This window comes from Hyaena hyaena, unplaced genomic scaffold, assembly GCF_003009895.1.
Source record: "Hyaena hyaena isolate Hyena2069 unplaced genomic scaffold, ASM300989v1 scaffold_98, whole genome shotgun sequence".
NCBI lineage: Eukaryota > Metazoa > Chordata > Mammalia > Carnivora > Hyaenidae > Hyaena > Hyaena hyaena.
Window position 1 is genome coordinate 2,599,863 of NW_024080730.1, and position 26,958 is coordinate 2,626,820.

The 26,958-nt window shown below is 58.6% G+C and overlaps 1 protein-coding gene and 1 non-coding gene across 3 annotated transcripts in view; both read right to left on the reverse strand.

Annotated features, from left to right (window-relative positions):
* The window catches only part of SHANK2 (SH3 and multiple ankyrin repeat domains 2), a 419,611-nt gene that overhangs the window by 50,608 nt on the left and 342,045 nt on the right, over window positions 1-26,958 (reverse strand). The window lies entirely within an intron of this gene.
* LOC120233950 lies at window positions 16,283-16,431 on the reverse strand. The gene has a single exon (XR_005528948.1). It is a non-coding gene; the product is annotated as a U12 minor spliceosomal RNA (small nuclear RNA).

A 26,958-nucleotide genomic window follows, 5' to 3' on the forward strand; every position in this document is an offset into this window, starting at 1 on the left:
GCTCTCCACGCCTCCTTCCCGAGGGCCCTGTGTGGGCACAGTCCCCTTCTCTGCGGCCCCCAGCATGCGGCTGGCACAGCTGGGCCCGGGCGCGTCATGCTGAACACGTTTGCCGAGTGGGTGCCCGCTGGCCCGGGAGGAGGGGGGGTCCTGCTTGCAGCTTGGTCCAGGGGACATGCGCATAAGAGGTGTGCCCGGGGGGCCTGGGGCCAGAGGAGGTGAGGGACACAGAGGGCCCGAGGAGGGTGGCTGGGCAGCGGGGAGGAGGCCCCGGTGAGTTGTGTGCTGGGGAAAGCCGGAAACGGAGGGAGGGAGCCGTGAGGGCTGTGGGCGGCTGCTGGGCAGCGGGGAGGCGGGGAGGGGCCCCAGGAGGAGAGCAGCTAGGAAGACCGCGGCCGGCCGGGGGCCGGGGGACCAGCGCCAGCTTCCTAGCCCGAATCTCTCCCACCGGGCAGGCTGCAGGGCGTGCCCCGCGCGTTCCCCGAGCGCCCCACCCCCCACTGGGACCCTGCAGGGGTCTCCCGACGACACCAGAATTTAGCCCAGATGGACCAAGGAGGGCTTGGTGTCCCCCAGAAAGCCATGTCCGTGCCCCAACACTAGATACCTGTGAACGTGACCCTTTTGGAAGGATAGTCTTAGGTGAGATGACTCGGATTGGGGGCGGGCCCAGAGTCCCACCTGCCCTTGTGCGAAAGAGCAGAGGAGAGAATGCGCAGAGTGGGGGGCCACGTGAGGGCGGGGGCAGGGACCGGAGGGACGCGGCCAGCAGCCAGGAGCACAGGCTTGGGGCCCAGAGGGGGCACGGCTCTGCTCACACCCTGATTTCAGCCCAGTGACACTGTGGACCTGTGGCTTCCGGAACCACCGGGGAATCGGTCCGTGTTGCGCTAAGCCCCCTCGCCTGTGTGCTTGGCAGCGGCCACCCGGGACCTGCACGCTCCTGCCGCTGAAGGCTCTGAGGCCCCAGGGACGGGGTGGGTGCAGAGCCGGGGCAGCGGTCCTCAGCCCCGCGTCTAGGAGCCTTTGCCCGGAGCGCCCGGGTCAGTCACCTGCCCGGCTGGACTGTGTGCTTACAGGTGGACACAGGGCTCAGCGACCCCCCGAGACGGTGTCCAGATATTGAACGAAACCCAGCCCTCACTCAGCCACCTGGTCCTGGTCCAGCGTCAGGAGAGCAGGGGCCGTGAACGTGGGGGAGCGGGGGTCAGTGCGCCACCCGCACGCCTGGGCACGTGCATCCTCCAGATGCCTCCCCATCCCCCCCGCCCCCCCCGCCCCACACCGGGCGGTCGGCTGTTCCCTGAGCCTTTGTCCCGAGGGGCTGGGCCCAGGCTGCCCAGCGGAGCAGAGCCGCCCACCCAGGCCCCTGCTGGATGGCATGTGGGGCCTGTGCCAGGCCCAGGAGGGGGCCGCGTGAGAGTGGGCTGCGCACCGGGCGCTGGGGGAGCCGTCCTGGCCCTGCGCCGGTGCTAATGAGGGGGCTCCCTGCTGTCCCCTTGGGGGAGCCGTGTCCTGGCCTTGGTGGCGGTGCTGAGTCAAGACAGAAAGAGGAAGCTGGGAGGACATTCCTTTTCGTTAAAATTTTTATAATTTACTGAGAGAGAGAGAGAGAGAGAGAGAGAGAGAGAGACGGGAGGGGCAGAAGGGAGGGACAGAGAATCCCAGGCTGGCCTGCGCTGTCAGCACAGAGCGGCGTGGGGCTGGTCTCACAAACGGCGAGCCCATGACCAGAATCAGGAGTCGGACGCTTAACTGACGGAGCCACCAGGCACCCCTGTGGTGACATTTCTGAGGCAAAAAACAAATGGGGAAGGGGGAGGCGATGACGAAGGGGCCCCTCGCGGACGAGACCCGACAGCCCTGAGTCAGAACAGCCCACCTGTCCCCGGGCAGAGCCAGCCTCCAGGGAGACCCCGACTCTGCAGCAGAAAGGCAGAGCTCACGACAGCAGTGACTGTGTGCCCGAGTGTGGGGACCGCCCTGGGCGCCGTCTCAGGCCCCCGCCTCCCCTCGGCCGGCAACGAATCACTCGCCCGTCACTGGGGACGTTCCCGAGCCAGCCAGCCAGTGCCCCCAAAGCCCTGAGCTGGCAGGACAAGTCCGTCCCTCGCCCGGGACCCATGCACCCTACACGCGGCACTAACAGCAGGGCTCCCGGGGACAACAGTGCCACACACGCCGACCCGACAACCTGGAGCACAGGAGGCGGGACCCACGGGGGCTGGACCTGAGGCAGGGCCCTGCTCTGGCTGCAGGTTGGAGCCCGGACCCAGTGGGCCAGTTCCCCGTGAGGATCCGGGCTTCCTGGGGCCACCGTCACAAAACACACAGAAACGTACTGTCTCCGTCTGGAAGCCAGACGTCCAAAATCAAGGTGTCGGCAGAGCCAGCTCCTCCCGGGGGCTGAGGGGGGTCTGTTCCAGGCCCTCCCCCCACTTCTGGCGGTTTGCTGGCCATCTGTGGGGCCCCTCCCCCCAGCTCTGCCTCCGTGTTCGCACGGTGCCTCCCTGCCTGCCCCGCGGGTCCCTGGACCAAGGCCCCCCTGCTCCAGGATGACCCCATCTTAACCGCTCACATCTGCGGAAACCCTAATTCCAGATAAGGTCACATTCTGAGGTCCTGGGACTTCGATGTATGAATTCGGGGGGAGGTGAGTCCGCTCTCACAGCAGTGAGAGGCAGACAGGTCTGTCGTCTGGCCCTCCCTGCGGGGCCAGCAGGTCTCATGCATCTTGGCAAGGACGAGAGTGAGGCCAGCGGGGCCAGCGGGGAGGGCCTGTGCCGGGTGCAACCTCGCCCGGTTCCCACCCAGCTGCTTCCAGACAGAGCACCCCACCCTCTTCTGTGAGGTCGGGGTGAGCAGGACGATGCCAGTCCCAATGGCCCCATGACAGGGTTGCGGCACGTCCACGCGTGGTCCCGGGCGAGGCGCCCACGTGGTGTTGGGCGTGCGTCCACCAGCCGGGAGCTGCAGCCTTGTCATCGGTAACGGGATGTTCTCGGTCACCCCTCTACAGGCACCTCCAGACTGGCCCTTTGATTTTTTATTTTAATGGCGGTAAGACACGTGGACCACAGAAAGTAGCACTTTAGCCACGTTCAGATGGCTCGTCTATAGCGGTAAACATACGTTGTGGGGAGACAGAAACCCGGAATGGTCCGTCTTCCCGGACCGAAGCCCCACTGCACATCAGCGTGCAAGCACACCTCCCCCCCCCCCCCCCGCCGCGGCGCCCACCACCCTGCTCTCTCTCCATGCAGGTGATGCCTGTAGGGCCCTCACGGGGGTGGGAGGATGCAGTATGTGTCCCTCAGCATCCCGCCTTCCAGGCTCATCTGGCTTTAGCAGGTGCGAGCATCTTCTTCCTCTTAAGGGCCGGGCACTATTCCACTGTGTGGATGGACCGCATTTATTCAGCTGCCTGCCCGGCCGCCGTCAGGGCTGCCTCTTCGTCTGAGAGCATCTCTGTCTCCATCCAGCCCAAACGCAGCCTCTATGCCTCCCGGCTCTGTCGGCCGAAAGTGAAGGGCAGGAACAATATCGTCTCATCCCAGACTCGCCGTCCTCAGCTTCGTAACAAACAGAAAACAAAAGTGGGTAGGTGGCTGCGCGGTGCCCTCCCGGCCTGGCCAGCTCTGCGCTCGAGGGGGTGGGCGGCGGGCCCGGGTCAGCTGACGCATCATCTGCAGGGGGCGGTGGGCTGGCCGGGGAGGTGTCCCGGGGTGGCGGGCACTGATGGATGGGTTGACGCTTTGGGTTTGCCGTGCAAGGAGGCTCCGGGAATTTGGTTTGTCGTTGGCTTTCGGCAGGGTGACTGTGCCTCTGTCCCTAGAGCCAAGAAGCAGTGTCTGGGGACATTTCGGTTGTCACAGCTAGAGGGGAACTACATCCCACAGGGACTGTGAGGCCCTGCCTGGCACTGGGTGGAGGGCGGCTTCTGCGGAAGGTTCCGGCAGTGACGTGCACCCTCGCTCACAGGTTGTCGTGCACCCTGCTGACAGCGCCTACAAGGGATTTACTGCCCTGGGTCCACAGGGCTCCTCTGTGCAGGGGCCACTGAGTCCCCGGGTGTGTCTCCGCAGCCGGCTAGGTGAGTCTGAGCACCGACTGTATGCCTTGTCAGAGGTGAGAGGCGGAGGCAGGGGGACTACGAACCACGCTAGGCAGGGAGTTGAACGGTGCTGTGTGAAAAGATCTGTCCGTGTCCTAACCCCTGGGACCTGCGGACGTGACCTTATCTGGAAAGAGGGTCTTTGCAGATGGGATAACGTTCAAGAACTCCTGATGAGTTCGTCCTGGATGACCTGGGTGGGCCCTGATCACCTGGCCGGAGTCCCTGCAGGGGACGGGGGCGGGGGGGACGTGGGGGCCCGAGGGAGTGAGGCCGGGTCCTCCGCCCTGCAGACGCCTTCATCTCAGACGTGTCTGGCCCCAGAGCTGGGAGAGAAGAAACTTCTGTTTTTGTTACCGTGGGAAGCTGCCCAGTTGGGGGCCCCTTGTTAGGGCAGGCAGCCCTGGGAGACCGCACTCAGCCCTGCCTCCGGGGCCCCGGTCCTGCAGGGCCCCTGACCCCCGGGCGCCGCCAGCTTCCGGACAGAGCTCTGCGCCCAGGGGGGCCGAGTCGCTGATGGGGTTTCCCCAGGATTTCCCGAGGACGGCTGGCCAGTCCATTCCAGCAGCTGGAACCAGGCTGGTGGACGGGACTGGGGGCCGGTGGGGGGTTGGCGGGAGACCAGAACCCACGACCATCCCAGCAGGGTGCCGGCTGGGCGACTGTTAGTTCAGAGGACACCCTGTTTGGGAAAGGTACGTGCCCAATTTGGCGTCAGTGGGAGGTGATTAGCAAACAAGTCTCCATTTGGCCGGACAGCTCCCTGCAGGGCAAGAAATAAGCCCGTCAGGAGACCTGGCCTCGCCACCCACCCGCTTGGCACTTCTTCCCGGCGTGGGGTCCCCAGGTTCACAGCCCTGCTCTCCATGTCCAGCGAGAGGCCTGGGGCCGTGATGCAGTCCCGTGCCTCAGTGTCCTCATCTGTAAAATGGGGCAATCCCAGGGCCCCGTGTGAGGACAGATGGGGCCCCCAAAGGTGGGCTTCTCACGTGCGGGCTCTTCTGGTGCCAGCCGGCAACGGCTGCCGTTTGTTATGCACTGAATGTCTGTAACCCCGTCCCCCAAATTCCGATGTGGCAGCCTAGCCCCCAGTGGGATGGTACTCGGGGCTGGGGCCTTTGGGAGGCACGGAGGGTTAGCTGAGGTCACACAGGGGTGCAGTCCCCCCTGATGGGATTGGCGCCCTTGTGTGAAGAGACACCGGAGAGCTTGCTCTCTGTGCCACGCGGGCGCATGGCCAGAGGCGGCCGTCTGTGAGCCCGGGGGGGCCCCTCAGCAGAGCAAGGGCAGGAGGGGCCGCTAGGTCAGGGCGGTGCGGTTTGCAGAACGGACTCGAGAGACTGGGTGCTTGTTCTGGGCTCCTGGGAAGCTGGGCTCCTGGGTCCCCGTGATGCTGGAAGAACACGACCGAATGCAAATGGCTCAGAAGCTGTGGTCAAGTCCCCGGAAACCCAGGTCCGAGCTCCGCGGCGTCAGAGCGAAGACGAGGTCGTCACCAGCTCAGGCCAGAGCTGCAAGTGGCCCGGCTCCTCCCGCCAGGGTCCCCCCTGCAGCGCAGCCGGCGGGAGCCTCCTCGGGGCTCGGGCCGGGAGCCGCCACCTCTGACACATGTGCGCCGTCCCTGGTCAGGCGCTCCGGGACCCCCGTCCTCCTGGGCGACCCTCCCTCCAGCAGAGGGCGGTGGGAGGGCGGGGACCCAGCACCACTCGGGCTTCCCGTCTGAAATCACTGCTCCGGATTTTCACATGAAACGACAATCTTCCTGAAAAAAGCCTTAGACACAAATAGGGACACCCAGCCATTTCTAGCAATCGGTTGCAAGACCTCCCTTCCTCCTGGGAGTCCCCCTCGTTCCAGGTCTGTGTGTGGGGGGGTCTCTGCTTCCAGGACGGTCGGTCCTGTGTCCTGCCCCCTTCCTTCTGCCCACTCCCCGCCCTCGCTCTCCTGGCCGCTGAGCCCTGACCTCACGACAGCACTTGGCGGGGCTGGGGGTGGGGGGCGCTGTACTTGGGTCCTGGCTCAGAAGCCCACTCTTTGCAATGCCAGTTTGCACATCTGTCCCCATCCCTGAGGGAGGGCACTGGGGCTCACGCAGGTCGTCCAGGGTTCGGGGTGTGGTCTGCAGGGGAGGCTTGAGCCTGCCGGGATCAGGGCTGCTGTGGGGTGAGGGGTGCTCCCCCGAAAGGATGTGTCCCCATTCTAACACGTTCTGAGTTCCTGGGAACAGGGTCTCGGGAGACGTGACTCAGTTACACTGTGGTCACTAGGAAAAGCCCTAATCCGATGGCGGGTCTCTTATAAAATGGGGGAGATCTGGACACCCATTTGGGGAGCGGGGGGCGTGTGAAGACAGAGGTAGAGCCAGGAGGGACATGGCACCAGCCCAGGGGTGCCTGGAGCCCCAGAAGCTAGAGGAGGCAGGAAGGGCCCTCCCCTCGTACCTTCAAGGGAGCACAGCCCTGCCCATGCCTGGATTTTGTGGGAGAATAAATCCCGGTGTCACAGCCATGCAGCGGGTGGTGCTTGGCGCCGTGGCCCCAGGAAGCAAACGCCGGGTGCGTCTGTGCACCGAGAGACACCCTGGCGTGTGAACACTCGCGCCTGCCCAGCAGGGGCCCGGGGCCTCCGTCAGGCTGGCGAGCCCTCAACGCGCCCCGCACAGTAAGACACAAAGGTGGGCGGAGCTGGGGAACGAGCCACGCTCCTTACTGCTACTTTATTGGGCTTCTCACACCAAGCCCACCATCACACACACCCCCTTCACTGTGCGACCGAGGGCTGGGGACCCGATGGCCCAGGAAGGCACCCCAGCAGGGACGGGTCTGCAGACACAGAAGCCCGATCCACCCCCCAGCCACCGCCCAAGGGCACCTGCAGGTTACAGCCGTGAGACCATGCGGGCGGTCTGCCCACCGAGGCCGGGACACAGGCCCGTCAAAGCACAGCTGGGGGACAGCAGAGGATGTGCCCCAGCGGCGTTCGTGCCGCCCCCCGCTAGAGTGGAGGCTCACACGACGGGCAGCCATGAGCGCAAGATGCTGGTGCCTTTAGCAGAAGGACCCGACAAGGTGTGGAGAAATGGGCACCAGTGACCGGAAATGCAGCATTTGCCAAAGGCTAAGGGTCCCCCCGTCCCTCCAGCCTGTGGGGGCCACGAGCCTCTGCGCGGAGCCACCTGCTCTGGCCTCCCTCCCGCGTGAGAGGCTCTCAGGCCCCCCCTTAGTCGAAATGGCATGGGGAGGCTACTGTGTTCCCAGGGGCACCCCTGGGAGAGGCTGCGGGGTGGGGGAGGTGGGCTGGCTGCTCCATCGCCCCCCCGACCCCGTCCCTCACCGGGAGGGACCCCAGGACAGCAGCAGGACCCCTGTGCGGCTGGTCCAGGGCCCAGGTGGCCGCAGGACAGTGCTGAGCCTTCAGGAGGCCTCGCCAGTGCGGCAGAGACCCGGCGGCCCTGGGAACCCGGGGACACAGACCCCGCAGGGAAGACCGGGGCTCTGGGGGGCTCCAAGCCCAGCATGCACCGCGGAGCTCACCCCCTCCTGTGCCGGGCACCCGGCCGACCCGGGCGCTTGGGACACTGGCCTGAGCCCCGGAGGGGTTACGAACGGAGTCCTGGCACGTTGCGTCCCCAGGACCCACCCCTAATGGTCAGGGATGCCACAGGCAGGACGTGGCAGGGTGGGGGCACCTGGGCACATCTGCGGACAGTGAGGGAGAGGGAGCAGTCTCTCAGTCCCATGAGGACATGCGTGTGGACACCAATCAGTGGGACCCCCGGAAGGGTGATGTCATCCAGGCGGGTCCCGCAGGGCCTGGTCTGGGAGGAGGAGAGGCCCCCGAAGCTAGCTCCCCTTCCCACCCCCACCCTCCCAGACCTCAGCCTCCAACGACATCCACGGTGTCTCCAAATGCCTCACTTCCTGGGGGCCCAGCCGGATTGGCACTTGTGACTTGTACAAACCCTGCTGTTCTTGCAGGGGGAAGAGCAAATGAGAAAGCCTTCCCTCCTGAGCCGCCTGCCCCTGCCCGTGTTGATGCTCTCAAGTGCGGACCCCACACCCCCACCCGGCCCCCTACATGGGGTCTGGTTCACACCCACTCACCCTGTCACCCTCAGCCTCTCCCTCCCCGACCAGATGGCCAGGCTGACCCTGAGGGACGCAGGCAGATGGGGAGGCTCGGCCTCGTATTTTAAATGTGTGGACACAATTCTCAAAGACTCATAATCCACCCAGATATTGTACCTGATTTTTGCCTGAAATACCCAGGTGAGGTGACGGTAATCATGTCTCCACAATGTAATGCCACCCACCTTTGTCATTTGGGTACCAAAGGCCACGGTTCTGGCCCCGTTGCTTGGGTTCCACACATATTATTGCTTTCCTTACACCGATTCAAGGTTTTCTCAACGCCCCCAAAGTGCCAGCAGGAATAGAGCCATGGTTTTACGACCGTGCAATAAAGTGAGCCCAGGCGTCACAGTGGAGATGCGGACCCTTCCTCCCCGAATCGCCTGTGAGCCACAGGGACACGGGGTCCCCACTGGGGACACGTCATCTTCGCTCCTCCACCCGACCCCTGGGACATGGCTGAGCTCTGAATTCTCCTGCTAAAATCGTGAACACATTGGAACACTGGCCTGGGGCCCCGAGGCAGTGCTGCCTGGAGGCTGGTGGGGCGACCCTGAGGGGACTCCCCCCCCACTCACACACCTGTGCTGTACACCTTCCCAGCTCAAGACACAGAGGGGAACCGAGGGTGCGTGGGCCCTTCCCTCCCGGGGTCTGTGCGCCTTCCTGGGGACGGCATACCCAAAGAGCCCTGAGATGCTCCCACGCGGCTTCTGAGCTCACAGCCGCTAGCAGCCCAATGATGGGGAGGCTGCAGGGGGTCCCCGAGGAGGTGGGCCTTGACTTTGGCTGTGAAGGATACCATGCCCAGGAATGGTGGGAGGGGGAGGGCAAAGACAGGGGGCGGCGAGGGGGTTCCGAGGGCCTGTCCAGGGCGCAGCCTTTCTGTCTGGGAAGGACGCGCAGACAAGGAAGCAGTGAGCTGGCCCTTCCAGGGAGGAGGGGGCCCAGTAGGACGCGCTGGGAGCATGTCCGGCCCGGGCCAGAGGGGAGCCCCGAGAAGGCATCGCGGGTGGGCCGGTCTCCCAGCCGAGAGCACGTGTGGGCCCCTCCTGGAGGGAGCATGGGTTGGGGCTCAGGCTTTAACACCAAGCTTGGGAGATTTATAGCTCCATTTAGCTCATGCATGTCCCACATCACGATGAGTAATTTACTGAGTGCTTTAACTCAAAGCCAACAACTGAAAAATTAATCCCCAAAGCAAACGTTTAATTCTCAAAGGGGATGAGATGCCTCATTTCTGCGGCACCGGCCCCCAGGCTCTCATCCTGGAAGGCCGCTCGCTGCTTTCCACCTGGTCCCTCGTGGGGGAGACGGCGGGGCGCCTTGGACAGCCACCAGGGCTCGTCCCGCGTGGTAATTAAACCTGTGGCCCGAAGGTTCTCTCCTGGAGGAGTGCCCGGAGGACGGACGCTGCTCATCAGGGAGCGGGAGCACGGCCAGCCCGGCCCAGCGGGAAGGCGGGGGCTCTCGATCACACGAGGGCGTTAGTGCAGACGGCCACCCGGGGCCTCTCTGACCTCTCCTCGGACTCCGTTCCAGCAATCTCTGTGCCGGTTTGCTCCGGCCACGTAACACAGTCCCACGGATGGGCTCATACCACAGACACGGACTGTCCCCCTGTCCTGGTGGCCGGAGCCCGAAGTCCAGGCGGGGCGGGGCCGGGCCCCCCGAGGCCTCTCTCCTGTGTGTGGACGGCCGTGCTCCCCCTGTGTCCTCACGGGGCCGTCCCTCCGTGCGTGTCTGTGTCCTGATCCCTTCCTCTTACAAGGACCCCGGGCACTGGGCACTCTGGATCGGGGTCCCCCTGTGACCTCACTTTACCTTAATCACCTCCTCAAAGGTCCCATCTCCAGATGGCCTCCAAGTGGCCACATTCTGAGGTGTTGGGGGTCAAGACTCCAGTAGATGAATTCTGCAGACCCAGCTCAGCCCACGACAGTCCCCACCAACCCGTCACCCTTCCCAGCTGCTTGCCCAAACCCCTCTCCTGACCCTTTGCTGGGGGAGGTCATGCCCACGTGACGTGTGGGGAGGGGCAGGGAGCCAGGGGCAGGACCCCAGATGCCCCAAGTCCTCTACCAATGGCTTTGCGATCTTTGACCAGATCCCCTCTCTGGGGAAGCGAGAGGGCTGACCTGGGCTCTCAGGGATCCCCTTTGCCTCAACGCTCTCGGGTTTCAAGTGATCAGGTGGGTTGCGTGGGGTTCAAAGTCGGGATGTGTGATGCCTCCCTGCATTCGTTCAACCGGCTTCCAGAACCAGTGCCTCTGACGAACTCAGTCCCACAGGAAGTTCTTTCTCATCTGGGCAAGGTCCTGAGAAACGACGGCTCGCTTCCGCGGGGCGATGCAGGGTCCTGGACGCTGCCATTTTCAACACAGGGGGCTCATCTGCACCCAGGCGCCGGGCGGGTGGAGGGTGCGGAGGTGGCTTGTGGGGGTTGAGAACAGGCCACCCTCCCATCCTGTGACCAGAGCTCAGGCGCACGGGCAGGCCCGACTGCAGGCCCAGGCACCGGGGCCACGGCGTCGAGCTGCGTGCTGAACAAGGGGCTGTGGGCCTCGGGGACAGCAAGCCGGCGTGTGGTCGGGGAGCCGTGGCCTGAGTGAAGTGAAGGGCAGCCTGCAGCAGCCTGGGGTGGCGCCTGAGGGGGTGCCCGCCGGCCGCAGGAGTGCCCGGCATGGGTCCCCGCCACACAATGACGTGAGCAGCCTGCGCTGGCACGCCAGGAGCTCCTGGGCCCACAGGCGCACGAGGAGGAGGAAACGCCACGTCTACACCCCCCGGGAGTCCTCCTGATTAGACACCCGCCTCCCTGACCTGCCAGCCACTTCCGGGACACCCCCCATCCCTCCTGGGACCTTGTCTCCGACGGCGTCCCGAGGGAGTCCTCCCCGCGCAGGCTCCGCGGTCAGCAACACATTCTGGTGACTACTGTGCGGACCTGCAGAAGGTTCTGGAGCCGCGTCTCCTCTGTACTCTTTGGGTGACGGGTTCCCCGGGACCCCCACTCTTGGCTGTGAGACCCCGGGAGGGCGCGCGCCATCAGCCTCGACTCTGACACTTTACAGTTTGGAGCATTTTTAGGTATACAGACAGAAAAACTGAGCAGGTACTACAGCAAATTCCCATCCACCTCTTCCCTCCTGGGATTCCCACCCTGCACCGACTGGTGTGTTACGTTTGCCACAACCCAGGAGCCGATCCTGAGTGTGTTATTATGAACTCAGGTCCGCAGTTTCTATCAGGGCCCACGCTTCGCGTACTTTCTCCAGGTGCTGCCACAGATGCAGCGCTACCGCGGCCCACAGCAGTTCCATTGCCCTAAAACCCTGCTGTGACCCCTGCCGCGATCCCCCCCGCCCCCCGCAACCCCGCCCTGGCAGTCACAGATCTCTGTGCTGTCTCCATGATTTTGTCCTTTCCGGAATGTCATCAGGTTGGAATCCTAGCTTGTGTGGATTGGCTTCTTGCACAAGGCAGTGTGCACGTACGGTTCCTCTATATGTGGGCCTTTTAGTGGGCTTGCTGGGTCATTTCCTCTTACAGCTGGATAAAACTGAGCTGAATGGATGTACCACAGTCTGTTAGAGACACGCACATGGAAGCTGACTGTATTTCTGCAAAGGCATGACCATAAGCATCTTGGCCCCACTGCTCTGACTCATGAGGACCTGACAGCTACCACATTTCAAGAGCTCATTGCATTACCAGGCATCACAGCAAAAGCTTTACTCATCACTCTCCGTTTACCGAGTGCCTCCTGCATGCAGGTCTGTCCCCGGGGCTGGGGACAGAGCAGTCGACTGTCTCAGGCTTGCGTGAATTACAAACAGCAGACAGACGTACTGTCCTATAGTGAGTCTCCGGGTAAGGGGTAAACTCAGGCCCGTCCACCCTGAAGTCCCTGCTGCTAAGCCTGAAAGGAGAGGCTGGCAGCGTAGGGGCTCCACACGGATGCTTCTGGAAGTATATCCCATGGCAAAGCAGAAGCGAAGGAGCCCCGGGTCCAGTTAGCAGCCCTGGCTTCGAGGCCTGACCTCAAGCTCTATACAGACAGACCAGGCCAGGAGCATGGAGGGTGAGGGCAGGCTGGCGGCCAGGAGCCCATTTTCACGGTCAAGCCCCTGAGGCTCCTGCGCTCGGGCACCCCACTCTCATTGCCCCAAAAGACCAGCAGGAAGCCCCACTCGGCCTGGCTCTCCGGGAGCAGGGACCACCGGGCCCCGAGATCCCCAGCGACTCCGAGGGGGCAGAGCCAGATGAGGGGGCCGAGCGCGGGGCTGAGTCACTGCTACTATTTGGACATTTCCCCCTTCAGAATGACAGTCTCGGCAAACACCTTAAATGCCAATGGAGAACAAATGCCACTGGAAAGTTTGATCATCCTTCATCTTGTAAGCAAAGAAACGCCACCTGGAGCAAGGCGAATGCGGGAGAGGAGGGGCCTGGGGCCACCGTCTCCACTGCTTGCCATGGGGGCTCGGCTGTCACCAAGGGCGGGCTCCTCGGCCCACACCTGGGTGCGCAGGCTTGGGCCCTGCGGGGGTTGGGGGGTGTGCTTACCTGCAGGCGGGTGCGCCCAGCTCACCCGGGACACGAGCCCCGCCCGGCGCGGGGGGGACACCGGTCACCGCTACAGAGATGCTGAGATGCTGGCTGGGCAGGCGTTCAGGGCTCAGGGCTGAGCTGGACCGCCTGGGCTTGAATGCCGGCCCTGCCGCCCTCGGCTGGGTGACCTTAACCAACGGACATACCCTCCCTGTGCCTTGGTTCCCCACGTGCAACAGATAGACGGTATCAGTGCCCTCCCTCAAGGGATGCGAGGTGGGTCCACAAGAACATTCCAGAAAGAACGTAGCCCAGGGCCACGGCTATGACCCCTGGAGATCCTGCAGATCTGCAGAGAGATGGGCTCTGTGCTGGGCATGGGGCAACCGAGCCAAATGGGACACGGCCTGAGTGACAGGTGGACAGGGAGGCACCTGGTTTCGTGGAAGACCAGCGAGACGGACACACGAGCTCCCCACCGACCTTCGCCTTCACATCGCGTCTGTCCGTCCCAGAGCAGATGAGCAGAGGCATGCCTCTCGTGTTTTTCCTTAAATTTAAAGGGCTCTTTTAAATCACGTTTACAAATTTTTTAAAACATTTTTTTATTTCTGAGAGACAGAGTGAGACAGAGCACGAGTGGGGAGGGGCAGAGAGAGAGACACACACAGACTCTGAAGCAGCTCCAGGCTCTGAGCTGTCAGCACAGAGCCCGACGTGGGGCTCGAACCCATGAACCGTGAGATCATGACCTGAGTCGAAGTTGGACGCTTAACTGACTGAGCCACCCAGGCGCCCCTAAATCATTTTTAAGTTTATCCATTTATTTTGAGCGAGAGAGAGATCAAGCAGGGGAGAGGCAGAGAGAGAGGGGAGGGAGAATCCAAGCAGGCTCTGCATTGTCAGCACTGAGCCTGACATGAGACTCGAAGTTACACACCACCATGAGATTGTGACCTGAGCTGCGATCGAGAGTTGGGCGCTTAGCCAGCTGAGCCCCCAGGCGCCCCAGAAAAAGTGAGCACCAAGTAGAGTTCCCACACACGGCACCTCTTTTTCTTACACCAAGAGTAACGCATTCGACCCGCTGCTCTGCTTCCGGCTCCTTTCACTTAAAACACCTACTTGGCCATCGTCCCCTGGCAGGACACCAGAGCCACCTCGTCTTTGCAATCGCTCCAGCACACAGCCCTGCACGGACGCTCTGTGTCTTCCTGGACTCACGCCCTCCTGGGGCTGCGTGGGTTGTTTCCAGGAGGGGCGAGCGGAACTGCAGGGTTCAGTCCCGGAAGTGCAGAGGCGGGGGGCAAAGGGTACCCATGATCGGTGCCGTAGTAGGAAGTGATGAGTTTCCTCCAGGAAAGATGTGCCAACACAACCTCTCCCCGCAAGTAAGAGCACCTCTGCCCACCCCACTTCTCAAACAATAGACCGAGGTGAAGAAGAAAGGGCCTCGAGACAGAATGGCCGTCCTCGGGCCACCCCCGCACCGGGGCTGCCGGCCAAGCGGACTAGAACATATGACATCCTCGTGAGGGCTGCTGCCCTCCCCGCTTGTAATTTTGTGTAACGGCAACAGACAACCACAAACGGAGAACTCTAAATACCCTTACGATATCTTCAAAAAAATATGAAATAGTTAGGGATACTTCTGGCAAAAGGCTGGTCAGACCTGTACACGAGAAGCATCAAAACACTGCGGACGGAAGTGAATGAGCCAACGCAGTGGAGAGTCCCTGTGACTTTGCAGCAGACGCCACGTGATGGCCATGTTAAGCTGTCCACGCTCCTCAATGTGATCTGTGGACTCAGTGTGATCCCAACAGGCTTTTTATAGAAAATAACAAGCTGACTGCTAAATTCATATGGAAACGCAAGCTATCTTGAATAGCCAAAAAGTATTTTTTAAACGTTTTATTTATTTAGAGAGTGAACACGGGCGGGGGAAGGGCAAAGAGAGAGAGAGAATCCCAAGCTGTCAAGCTATCTCTGGGCTGTCCGTGTAGAGCCCGATGTGGGGCTCGAGCTCACTAACCATGAGATCATGATCTGAAGCAAGAGTCAGGCGCTTAACTGACTGAGCCACCCAGGGGCCCGGAGATAGAGAATCTTGAGCAGGCGCGACACTCCATGTGGAGCCTGACACGGGGCTCAACCCTGCAACTGTGGGATCGTGGCCTGAGCTGAAATCCAGAGTTGGACATCCAACTGACTGAGCCATGCAGGAGCCCCCAAAAGGTTTTTGAGAAAGAAGAACAAAACTGGGGGACTGACCCGATCTATTTCAAGACTTGTTAGGAAGACACGATAATCAAGACAGTCGATGATGGAACAGAAGAGAGAGCTCAGAGTAAGACCCACGTGCATACGTGAACAACTGGTTTTGACCGAGCACAAGGCAATCTGACGGAGAAAGGGCTGGTACCTCGTTCCTGCTGCGGGAGGTTGCGCCTGCCAACCCCCCCTCCCCCGCCCTTTCATTCCTGGAGAAGCCTGGCTAGAGGTTTATCAAGTTTACTGCTGTCTTCAAAGAACTGGCTTTAGGTATCATTATTTCCCCTATTTTTCTATTTTCTATTTCATCGATTGCTGTGATCTTCACCATTTCCCTTTTTCTGCTTATGTCGGGTTTAATTTGCTCTTTTTCTTCTAGCTTCTCAGAGTGGAAGCTGAGGTCATTGATTTTAGCACTTTCTTTTCCAATCGAAGCATTCAGCACTATAAATTTCCCTTAAGGACTACTTTTGTGGTGCCCTACAAATGTCGGTGGGTTGTGTTTTCATTTTCATTCAACTCAAATACTACCTAATTTCCCATTTGATTCTTACTTTGACCCATGAATTATTTAGAGCAGTATTATTTAGTTTACAAGTGTTTGGGGGGATTTTCCTGAGATCTTTCTCTTATTGGTTCCTAATACAATTCTACTAGGGAACAAATTTGTATGACTTGAATACTTTGAGTTTATTGACACTTATTTTATGACCCAGAATACGGTTTATCTTGAGGACTGTTCCAAGTGCTTTTGAAAAGAAGGCATAAAGTTCTATAAACGTCAATTAGGCCAAATTAGTTGGTAACATTGTTCAAATTTCCTATATCCTTACTGATTTTCTGTGTACTTGGTCTACTGGCTATTTAAACGGATGTTGAAAGAGCTGATTATAATTGTGGACCTATTCCTCTTTACAGGTCTACCAATTTTTGCTTCATGTATTTTGAAACTCTGTTATTAGATGCATATGTGTTTATAGTTCTTATGTCTTCTACAGAATAGACTCTTTTATCATTATGAAATTACATTCTTAAACTCTGTTAACATTCTTCTTTTTTGGGGGGGGGCACTGTGGGAGTTGGCAACCACAGGCCCCCAAATCCTTCACTTACTTATAGGAAATGCACTTACTTATAGGAAACAAACACCTTCCCAAACTTGTTTTTCACACGCGCACCTGTGGATTCTTTCAAGTAATTTAAGACAGGACAGGCAGAATGTGACTCCCAGACGTCCTGCAAATCAGTAGGTCACCTTAGGGATGACCTTTACCCGTTCAAAAATTTGTCTCCCATCAGCAGTGAGGATTTAGGGGTCACCCTGAATCATTATTTTCCTTACTTGTAAGTTTAAGGCATTCTGTTAACATCCTTTATTCTGAAATCCACTTTGGTACTAATATCCCCATTGCAGTTTTCTTTTGGTATAGCCTTTCCACACACTTGCTTTTAACATGCCCGTGTCTTTATAATTAAGGTGTGTTCCTTGGAAGCATCTTGCTTTTAATCTAGCCTGACAATTCTGCCTTTTAACTGGGTTGTGTTTATACCATTTACATTTAATATGATTGTTGGTATGGTTAGGTTTAACTGCATCTTCTATTTAATTCTTTTTCTCTCTTTTTCTACCTTTTTTGGGGCTGAATATTTTTATGATTCCATCTTATCTCCTCTGTCACCTTATTAGCTACAATTTTTTGTTTTGTTACTTTAGCAGTTGCCCTAGTGATTTTAGTATATATCCTTAACTTTCAATCAAGTGACGGTCTATCCTTGACATAGAGCATAAGGACCTTACGGTAGGATATATCCATCCCTCTCCTCCCAGACTTCGTGTTGTGGTTAGCATGCATATTACCTTTCCCTATGTCATAACATGCAAACTACATTGTTATTATTTCTGTTTAAAGCCAATGACTTCTACTTATTAAAAAAATATTTTTAAGCCAATGACTTCTAAAGGGATTTAAATAACAAGAAAGTTTCTTTACATAATCTTGCAGTTGCCATTTCTTGTGCCTTCCTTCCTCTGAGTATTTCTTTTTTTTTTTTTCCCCTCTCCTCTGAATATTTCTATCTGGTGTCATTCTCCTTGTACCTAAAGGAAGTCTTTCGACGTTTCTTAAAGTGCATCCTGCTGGTGATAAAGTCTTTTAGCTTTTGTGTTTTGAAGAAGTCTTTATTTTACCTTTGTTTAGGAGGTAGCTGTTTTCCTTCCCCGTTAGTACTTTAAAAACGTGTATCTGTGCCTTCTCACCTGCACTGTTTCTCACTCTGGATCTGCTGTCATTCCTGTCTTTGTTCTTTGTATGGGATGCATCTTTCCTCCCCTCTGGTGCCTTTTTAAAGATTTTTATCTTTATCACTGGCTTCGAGTAGTTGGAAAACTGTGTGTGTTGGGGTACTTTTCTCCCCAGGGTGTCTTGAGTTTGTCCCATAGTTTGCTTGCAGTTTGGAAACATTTTCATCATTATTTAAATATTTTTTCTGTTTTTCTCCCCACATGATCACCTCCACTCCAGGAACTTATATAAAGTTGACCCTTGGCTCACTGATACTCGTTTTATTTTCTTAAAAATGATGATTCCTTTCTCTCTCTGTGTGTCGCCCTTGGGATAACTTCTAACATTACTTCTTCAAGTTCACTGTCCTTTCCTTCTGCGGTGTCTGATCTGCCATTAATCCCATGCTGTGTTTTTCATTTCAGACACTGTAGTTTTCAACTCTGGAAGTCTGAGTTTTAAAATTAAAAATTTTTTAATTGTGGGGAAATACACACAACATAAAATTTGTCTTAATAATTTTTAAGTGCATAGACCAGAGAACTTGAAGTTTTTTTCCATGTCACTATTAGCCTACAGAATATATTATAATGCTTCTTTAATAGCCTTATCTGCTAATTCTAACATCTGTGTCAATCCCTATGACAGTCAATTGACTGTCAACCAAGTCAGCTTTGATTAATTGATTTTTCTCCTACGGGTTGTGTTTTCTGCATCTTTTGCACACCTGGGAATTTCTGGATGGATGCCAGACACTGCAAATTCCACTTTGCTGGGGTGCTGGATATTTCTGTATTCTTATACATATTCCTGAGCTTTGTTTTGGGTGCAGCTAAGTGACCCGGAAAGGGCCTGATGTTTCAGGTCTTGGTTTTAAGATTTGTTAGGTGAGAACAGAGGCATGATTGGTTTAGGGCTGATTACTCCCCAGGGTGAAGGTGAGCCCCTCCTGAGTACCCTTCCCAATGCTGCATGAATTACACGAATGTGTTTTTTTTTTTTTTTCTTTTTTCCAGTTTGGCAGGTAGGAAGAGGAACAGCCTCTTTATCTCGTGTAAGTTCCAGACACTGTTCTCTAACCCTCTGGGTGATACTTCCTCTGGTTTTTATAATAACTGCAGAGCCCCTGGGCTCTCAGCCCCACCTCTACCTGAGCGTCCTTCCAGCCTGTGCTGGGGTTCTTGCTCCCAGACACTGATCGCGGGACGCTGGGGCGGTCACAGGGCCTGTCTTGTGTGTCTGCATCTCACAGTTATCTGCCACCCAATGCCTTGTTTCATACATTGTGTCTAGGTTTTGGTCGTTTCCTGTGGAAAGGCAAGTCTAGCCTCAGTTTCCCTATCATGACCATGAACAGAAGTCGGCATTCGTTTTTGTTTTATTTTGTTTTTTTAAATTTTAAGTTTCTTTTTTTTTTTTATGGAAAATCTCGAACAGAAACAAAAGTAAAGAGAAGTAGCACAGTAGGCCCTGTGAGCCCTCCTGAAATTTCCACAATCATCCATTTTTCGGCACTGCTCTTACCGAGACAAACTCAAACTTCCCTGCTTTTAATCCACACACCACCACGCGTCTCGTGGTGCTGACCCCAAATGGGAGTGGAGGCGCAACCGTGCCCCAGGACAGTGACCATTCACTCAAGACGCCCTTGGGGGTGGCGTGGCCCCCATGGCCTGAATGCCAAGACTCTCAGACTCACTCTGAAGGCTGTAATCACAAGTGACAAAGACACAGGGGATCACCGATCTCAGAGGAGGAGGAAACACCGGTATTCCCCAGACGGAACCTCATCCCCCCCCCCCAGATGTTCCCGATGGCACACACCTGGCGAGACAGCAACTCACACGGATGCCCTGAAATCACACATGCACCACTGACAAGCAATTCATTTACTCTTTATCGTAACTGCTCAGCAATCTCTTCTCTATTTCCTATTCAGAGGCCTTTGGATGCATCAATCTGAATAATTGATTTGAACGGAAAACCTCAAGCTTTCAAAGTCCCTCGTTAATTACCCAGAGAGAAAGAGGGAAGACACTACTCGGCCACTCATCTGCTGAACACGATCAAAGAAACCCCACGCGGTGGTGCTCGGTTCCTTGGTTGGCCCGATGTACCCTTTTCCTTCACAGATGGCAGGATGCTTCTGGAACTTTCTCAGTAGCTGCCGAGTACCGCTACCATCGCCAAGGAGTGCTGCCCTTCCACCTGCCATCAAACGCACTTGGCTGTAACTGGTAAAAAGTGGTCTGTAGGGCCATCTTTTATTGGGCTGCTGTCATGGGCTCGGCAGCGTGTCCTCCCCCTCCCCCACTGAAACCATGTTGAAGCCCTACCCTCAGCACCTCAGCCCGTGACTGTATTTGGGGGACGGCCCCGGGCTCAGGCGTCCTTACAAGAAGAGGAAATTGAGGCTAGGGAGACATCAGTGGTGGCCCCACAGGGGGAGAAGGTCCTTTGCAAGCCAGGGAGAGAAGCCTTGGGGGAAACCTGCCCTTCCAGCCCCCACGACTCTGAGCAAGTGGCTGTGTCATTGAAGCCACGCGGTCTGTGGTGCTTTGCTTTGCCGACAGGATGGGTGCTAAGCCCCGTGCCCTCCGTGGAGATGGTAGGTAGGAAGGCTCCAGATGCTGATGTGTTTTCCCACCAAGAATTTTCAAATGCACCAGACTATTCACACCAAAACACGGTGACAGGGAGACAGGCCACCAAGGAGTGAGCGGTGAGTCTAAGCTAGGGAGCCGGGTCCAGGCAGTCAGTTCCTGGGGAACCGAAGGCTGGCGGCACACGCATGAAGGGCTGTGAGGCCAGGGGCAGGTGGCCAGAGGATGACATCCATCCTGGCTGGCACGGCTTCTGCGAAGGGATCCGAGGCGGCCTCCTGCCAGGAGGAACCTAGAAATCAGTTTCCTGGCAGCTGCTGCTTCTCCCCCGTTACCCGGAGGCAGGCATCAGGGGAGGCTGGAGGAAGGGGTCGCTCTGGAGGAGAAGCTGCCTCCAGCCCCAGGGTGGAGCCTACTCCCTCTTTGAAAATCCCCTGGCCCGGAGCTTAAGGAGAGGAGTCAGGAAAAGGTGGCGCCATGAAAGGAACACAGAGAATGGCACGTCCTTTCCTCTCCCTCATGTTCCCGAAAGCTCCTTGCAGGGAACTCCTCAGCTTAATAACTCAGGAAAAACACTAAAGGCGATCCTGAAAACGGCGCTTAATGGGTTCTCGGGGGCGGCTGGAATCAGAGCTCCGTGGAGTCGGGGAGAACCTCGTTACGGGGAGAACCTCAGGCTGCAGCGAGAACGTGCGAATCGCCCCAAAGCCAGTGCGCTGGGGGGCACGGCCACTGCTCCTTCTGGAGGGTGACCGGCCTGTCCCTTTGGGCAGGGAAGCAGCGAGGTAAGGGCATCAAGGGGCCCGCCAGGTGTCACCTCTGAGACCCGTTCCTGCAGCCACCCCGCCGGAGAGCCCCCGTCCCCGTGGGGACACAGCCCCCGGCACCCACCCCAGCCGGTGACTTGTGACCATGAGCCACTGCCGGCAACGGCTCCTCGTCCGCCCGCCAGGCCCCCCTCCCGTGCCCTGGGGCGGCTGGTGGGCTGACCTGCGCAGAGACCCCCCCAGGAGGGAAGGTAGGACCCCCGAGTCCGTCTGTGCAGCGTCTCCTCCGGTCCTGCCGCCGGCCTCCTCCCCTCCGCGGTCCGCAGGGGCCAGGGCTTCTCTGGTCATGTGGCCCCCACGTGACCCAGTCCTGGCCCCGCGAGCTTCCGGTTTCCCAAGCCGCGAGGACACGCCTTCTTCAGGCACGGGTTGCGCCCACGTGACGCAGCCCTGGCCGGTCCTAGCTTCCCATTTCCCAGGCTGCAGTGATTGGCTTAAGGACGGTCATGTGACCCAGGCCTGGCCAATCAGGACCCTGCCCGGGTTTTTTCTGCCAGGTCTCTGGGGCAGGTGGTCCGCCGCTGTCGGGGCGCAAGGGTGTGCGAGGGGTGGGTGGGTGTGCGCACTGCACACGTGCGTGCTGTGCTCCTGGCTCTGCGGAGGCCCCGCGGCACTGGGAAGGGGGCCGATGAACGATGGGAGGAGTGGAGACCCGCACCCCGGGACCCCTGCGTCCAGCCTGCATCCGGGGTCCTAACCCTGACGGTTCGGTCACTGCCGCGTTACCTGCTAATTAAACGTCGGCTGTTGGGTCGGCCCTGACAGCTGCTGCTGCCTGACCGTTTTCTTTTTTTTTTTTTTTTAAATATTTTTTATTTATTTCTAGGAGATAGAGAGAGACAGCGTGAGCAGGGGAGGGTCGGAGAGAGAGGGAGACACAGACTCTGAAACAGGCTCCAGGCTCTGAGCTGGCAGTCAGCACAGAGCCCGACGCGGGGCCCGAACCCACGAACCGCGAGATCATGACCTAAGCGAAAGTCAGACGCTTAACCGACTAAGCCACCCAGGCGCCCCTGCCTGACCGTTTTCTGACCTATAACAGTGGCAGCACCCTGTGGCTCCCCTGAATGCGGAGGGGGACTTCTGTCACCGGCCGTTGAAAAGGCCTGCATGGACACGTACTCCGCGGGTAGCTGTGCTGAGCCGCAGCGCCCCCGCCCTTTGAAGCCCTTCCATCTTTCAGATCTGGACGGGCTTTGCCAGGGGCTCAGTGCTCTGTCCCTGATGAGGACTTAACCAAAAAAATTATTCCATCCCTAATGGCAGAACTTCAGGCCCCAGCACCGCCCCAGGTGGCCCCGGCCCCAGGAAGGGTGCTACCTAGGTTCCTTTAGGAGCTGTCATCAAGGGCACCCCAGGTCTGCTTCTGGGGACAAGACCCCCCTTTCCATCACCTGGCTCCCCGGGGAGGCTTTACCCTGGAAGGGGCCCTGAGCAGCCTGCACCTGCGTGTCTCTGAGCTCTGCTGGGAGCCTTCAGACTGCGGCCTCCAGCGCAGTCATTCCAGCTGGCCCACCGCTCAGGAGGGAGCACTGCCCAGCCCCCCTCGGCTGGAGGGCACCGAGAGACACCCCAGAAACGAGTGCTCTGTGCTCCTTCGCCGCCAGGACCTCAAATGTGGCTCCCCTTTTGGAGCTGTCAGGAGGTGGAAGTGAAGAGGACGCAGAGAGGGGAGAACGAAAGAGCCCTCCCTGCCCCGTGTGTTCCCCACAACTTTCTAGTTCCGACTCCGGGGCAGAAGACGTGCTGGTGGCCAGTAAGCACGTGGATAGATGCTCAGCGTCCTGGGTCACAGGAGAAACACAAGTTAAAGCCCCGAGGGGACACCGCCGCACACCTGTGCGAACGCGGACAGCGGGAAGCGGGACCACACTGCTGGGGGAGTGCATACCGGTGCGGCCGCTTTGGAAGACGCGTCTGCGGTTTGTTACAAGGTGACACGTTTATTTATCTACCACGTTAACCAGCCACTCACCTTAGTATTTCTCCATGAGAAACAAAACCATACGACCACACAACGACTTGAATGCAGACCATGTGCAGCACCCCGAAGTAGATTCCGTCCAATGCCCATCAGCAGCGACAGGCTAGCCAAATTGTAGCCCATCTGAGCCATGGAGCGTCGCTCAGAAATACAGTGGAACGATCAGCATATGCACATCGCAAAGCAATTTCTCTGAGTGAAAGGAACCAAACCAAGAAAGAGCCCAGACCGTATGATTCCGTTTATGTAAAACTCTGAGAATGCACACTATAGGCGTAGCGGAAAGAAGAGGAATGGTTGCCAAGGAAACGGGGGTGGGAGAGCGGGGTCACAGGAGCACAGGAGACCTGTGGGGCAGTGGGTTCCCCTGAACCTGGTGATGGTTTCACGAGGGGCCGCGTACGTCAAAATGTATAATATTGTACGATTTACACGTGAGGTTTATTGTACGTCGATAGTACTTCAACGGGTCTTTTGAAAAAAAGACGTCATCACGCCATATCGCAGAAATGACCAGAAAGGCTGCTCCACATGGGGGCAAAGTGGCTCAGGGTATGAAGACCATCTGAGTGAGTAGGAGTGAGACATGAGAAACCCTCTCAACGGCCCCTCCAGTATTGACTGGATCCAGTTTTAAACTTCTGGGAGACAGTGTCTGGGTCCGTGTCCCCTGCAGCCCCCCCTGGCCCTCAGGGCGGAACAGCAAACGGAGTATTGCCACTCCCGTCCTTTTTTTTTTTTTTTTAATTTTTTTGTGATGTTTTATTTATTTCTGAGAGAGAGACAGCATGAGCAGGTGAGGGTCAGACAGAGAGGAAGACACAGAATCCGAAGCAGGCTCCAGGCTCTGAGCTGTCAGCACAGAGCCCGATGCGGGGCTCGAACCCACAAACAGGGAGATGATGACCTGATCTGAAGTCGGACGCTTAACTGACTGAGCCACCCAGGCACCCCTTGCCCCTCCCATCCTACACCCTGCCCTACGCCCCACATCAAGAAAGACCATTCTGCATTCTCTCTTAGCATCTGTAAAGTGCTTCTTACGCTGGGGAATCGGGGGCAGTTGGGCTCACTGATGGTGCTTCCCACCCCATCGCACGTCTGGGCCGACATCTCATGGCATCCCCGTTAGAGCCGTGGCCTCTGCATCCTGCCTGGGTCTGACCCCGCGACGCCAGGCTCTCTCTCGCCGCCCGCAAAACCACATTTCCAGGCTCAGAGCTCCGCCCTGTCTTGTGCCTCTACTCCCAGCCAGGATTTCCAAATTCTGGCAAGTCTGGTCTCCTTGGGCCAGGGCTCAGGTGCAGCTGTGTGCCCCCCACCCCCTCCCCCGCCTGGCACTGATTGAAGACTCAGGCCCTCTTGTCCATGACCCCAGAGCCCATAGTGCTTGTGGGGGCTCTCTTCCCAGTCCCACTGGATCCTGCCTCAGTTTACCTTGGCTGATCAATCTCCCCATGTTTTGTCTGGGGCTTTTCCGTGGGGGCTTTTCCACTGTTCCCAGGCTGTTCTGGCCTCGTGGGAATGCCTCGCGGAGGCGTGGGGCACTCCACACGCATGCTGCTAGGGAGCTGATGTCCTAGGCTGGCAAATCCTAGCTCCCCACACTGGGGGGCACACAGGGAGTGTGGGGGTCTTTGGAGGCATGATAACGGGCCAGCGTGATGCCCACCTCTGCCCCATTCCCAAAACCGCGACTTTGACTCTTGGCCCCTGGCTCCTCCCCTGCTCACACATTTGCAATGTGATGGGACTTCAGGCCGTCATTCCTTGGCTCATGGTGGCGGGGTCCTGGCCTGAAGGCTCTCTGTGCCCTTCCCTGACTCATCAGCAGCCCGGCCCCCCTGGGTGGGGAGTGTGGGGCTTCCCGATGCTGAGTTTTATCGTGCGAGGCCATGTTATGGTTTATAAACAAACAGATGCACGCATGGGGATGGGGGTGGAGGTCAAGGAAGGGCAGAGATTCTGGGGCTGCACTGCACTCTGACGTGTTCCCTGGGGCGCGCAGAGGGGGGTTGGGTGACGGCCTGACATCTGTGTCTGCATCCCGGCGAGTCCCCAGGACTTTGCTGCACACAGCCCGGCCTGTGTCAGCGCCCGGTAGCTGTGGACCGAATCAGCGGAGCACTGAGCCGCCGAGAGCCAGCGAAGGACACGGTGCTCCCCCGGCTCGGGAAGACAGATGTGCGACGGAGCGTCCGTGGGGCGGGTTCTGGAAAATGGAACCGAGGCGTCGTGAGCCTGAGCTGTTCATGCACAAGAGCTGGTCTGCACCTCAGCACCCCTGGGGCCCTGTTACCCTAAGTTTGGACGGTGACTTCCGGCAAGTCCAGCGCCGAGCCCTCCCCACCTGGGAAGAGGGTGGAAGCTGCAGTGGCCTGGGAGCCAGGGACCCACACTCCCAGCCCTACCTCTGCCCTTAGCAGCAGCTTGAACGAGGGCCCCAGGCTCCAAGAGCCTCAGTTTCCCCAGCGACACGACGGGGCTGCCCAGGGCTGCAGCGAGGCTCTGTGGTGCCCCTGACAACGCCCCTGTGAGCCACGGTCCCCGGAGGCCTCGCTCTCCCGCCAGTCAGCCTGGGACACAGCCCGCAGGCCCCGCACCCCCAGTGAATGCCGGGCCCTCGGGCGAACGACGGTGCCAAGAAGCCTGTGAGACACGGTGGGGGCCCGAGGACGCTGGCCTGCACCTCTCACGCAGCAGCCTCGGCCCCAAACCTGCCTCCCTCCCCTCCTTCCCAGGGGTGAGTGTGAGCAGTGAGTGTCCCCCTCCCCCTCGCCTACCCGTCCCCACACCGCACTGCCACGGACCTTCTTCCTTCAGTCCGAGAAACGGAGACGCTGATGTGACCCCGCAGGGCCCAGAAGCCTCCAGGGCACTCAGAATCCCTCCCTGCCGGTCAGGAGAGCGAGGGTGGTACTATCCTGGGCCCCAGAGCTGCGGGCTGGGGTGGAGAAAGTTCCAGCACATCAAGGACCACGGGAGGGAGGAATCTCAACGTGCTGAGTGAGGGGACCTCGGCGGGCCGTGTTGCTGGCAGAACAGTCTGGCCCGCTGGTCCCTGGGGGGAGGCCACGGTGGCCAACTGCTTGCCTGCCCACCCACGGCAGGCTCAGGCCCCAGGGCGGCACTGCTGGGGCTCGCGGGGGGGGGGGTCACACAGTCTCCTGGAGCCCCAGATTCACCATAAAGGGGGGCCAACGGCACACAGGCTGGTTTCAGGGTACGGCAGCTGTGGGCAGCCATGCTCGGTGGGCACAGACACGGCCGCCGCTACTCCTGACACCCAGGAAATCCACGGGGCAGCAGACCCTGGGCCCTGGTTCCCTGCCCGTCAGACAGAGTGGCACCGTTCATGCAAAATCCAGAGCCTCTTCCAGGTGGAGGGGGCGTCAGGACGGGCCCCTCCGGGTGGGAGGGGAGTGAGCAGGTGTAAAGACCGAGAGAAGGTCTGGTCTGGGGATCAGACGACAAGAGGTCGGAGGGGGTCAGATGCCCGGGGCTTCTTACAGGTGCACCAGCCAGGGCTGTGGGGGTCAAGGCCAGGATGTGACCTGAACGGTGACCAGCACACACTCATGTGCTGAGTTGTGTTCCCGGAAATTCACATGTTGAACCCTGACCTCCAGCACCTCAGAAGGGGTCTGTCTTTGGAGACGGATGCTTTGAAAAGGCGATTAACTTACAGTAGGGCCACCGGACGGGCCCTGATCCCGTGTGACCGGGGTCCTCATAAGAAGAGGGATCAGGACACAGACACACACGGAGGGACGGCCCTGTGAGGACACAGGGAGAGCATGGCCGTCCACACACAAGGAGAGAGGCCTCGGGGGGCCTGGCCCTGCCCCGGCCCAGACCTCGGGCTCCGGCCGCCAGGATTGGGAGGGGATACGTGTGTAAGCCCCCCAGGCTGTGGCGCCTGACTTTGCAGACGGCAGCCGAGCAAATACACACACAGTGAGTAAGCATCGTGTCAGCCCTTCCGTGACACACGGGGAAAGGATGCACACGGGGGAACGGCACCTGGCCGAGGTGGGGTTCGGACCCAGGCAGGCGGACGCCCCAGGGCTCCCTGCTCACTCCTCGGGGCTCTGCCGCCTCCACCTGCAGGGCGTGCTTGCTGCAGAATCCAGGACTCCTGCCTCCCAAAGGAAGTAGGAATCCACACCGCTTTTGAACTTGAATTCTAG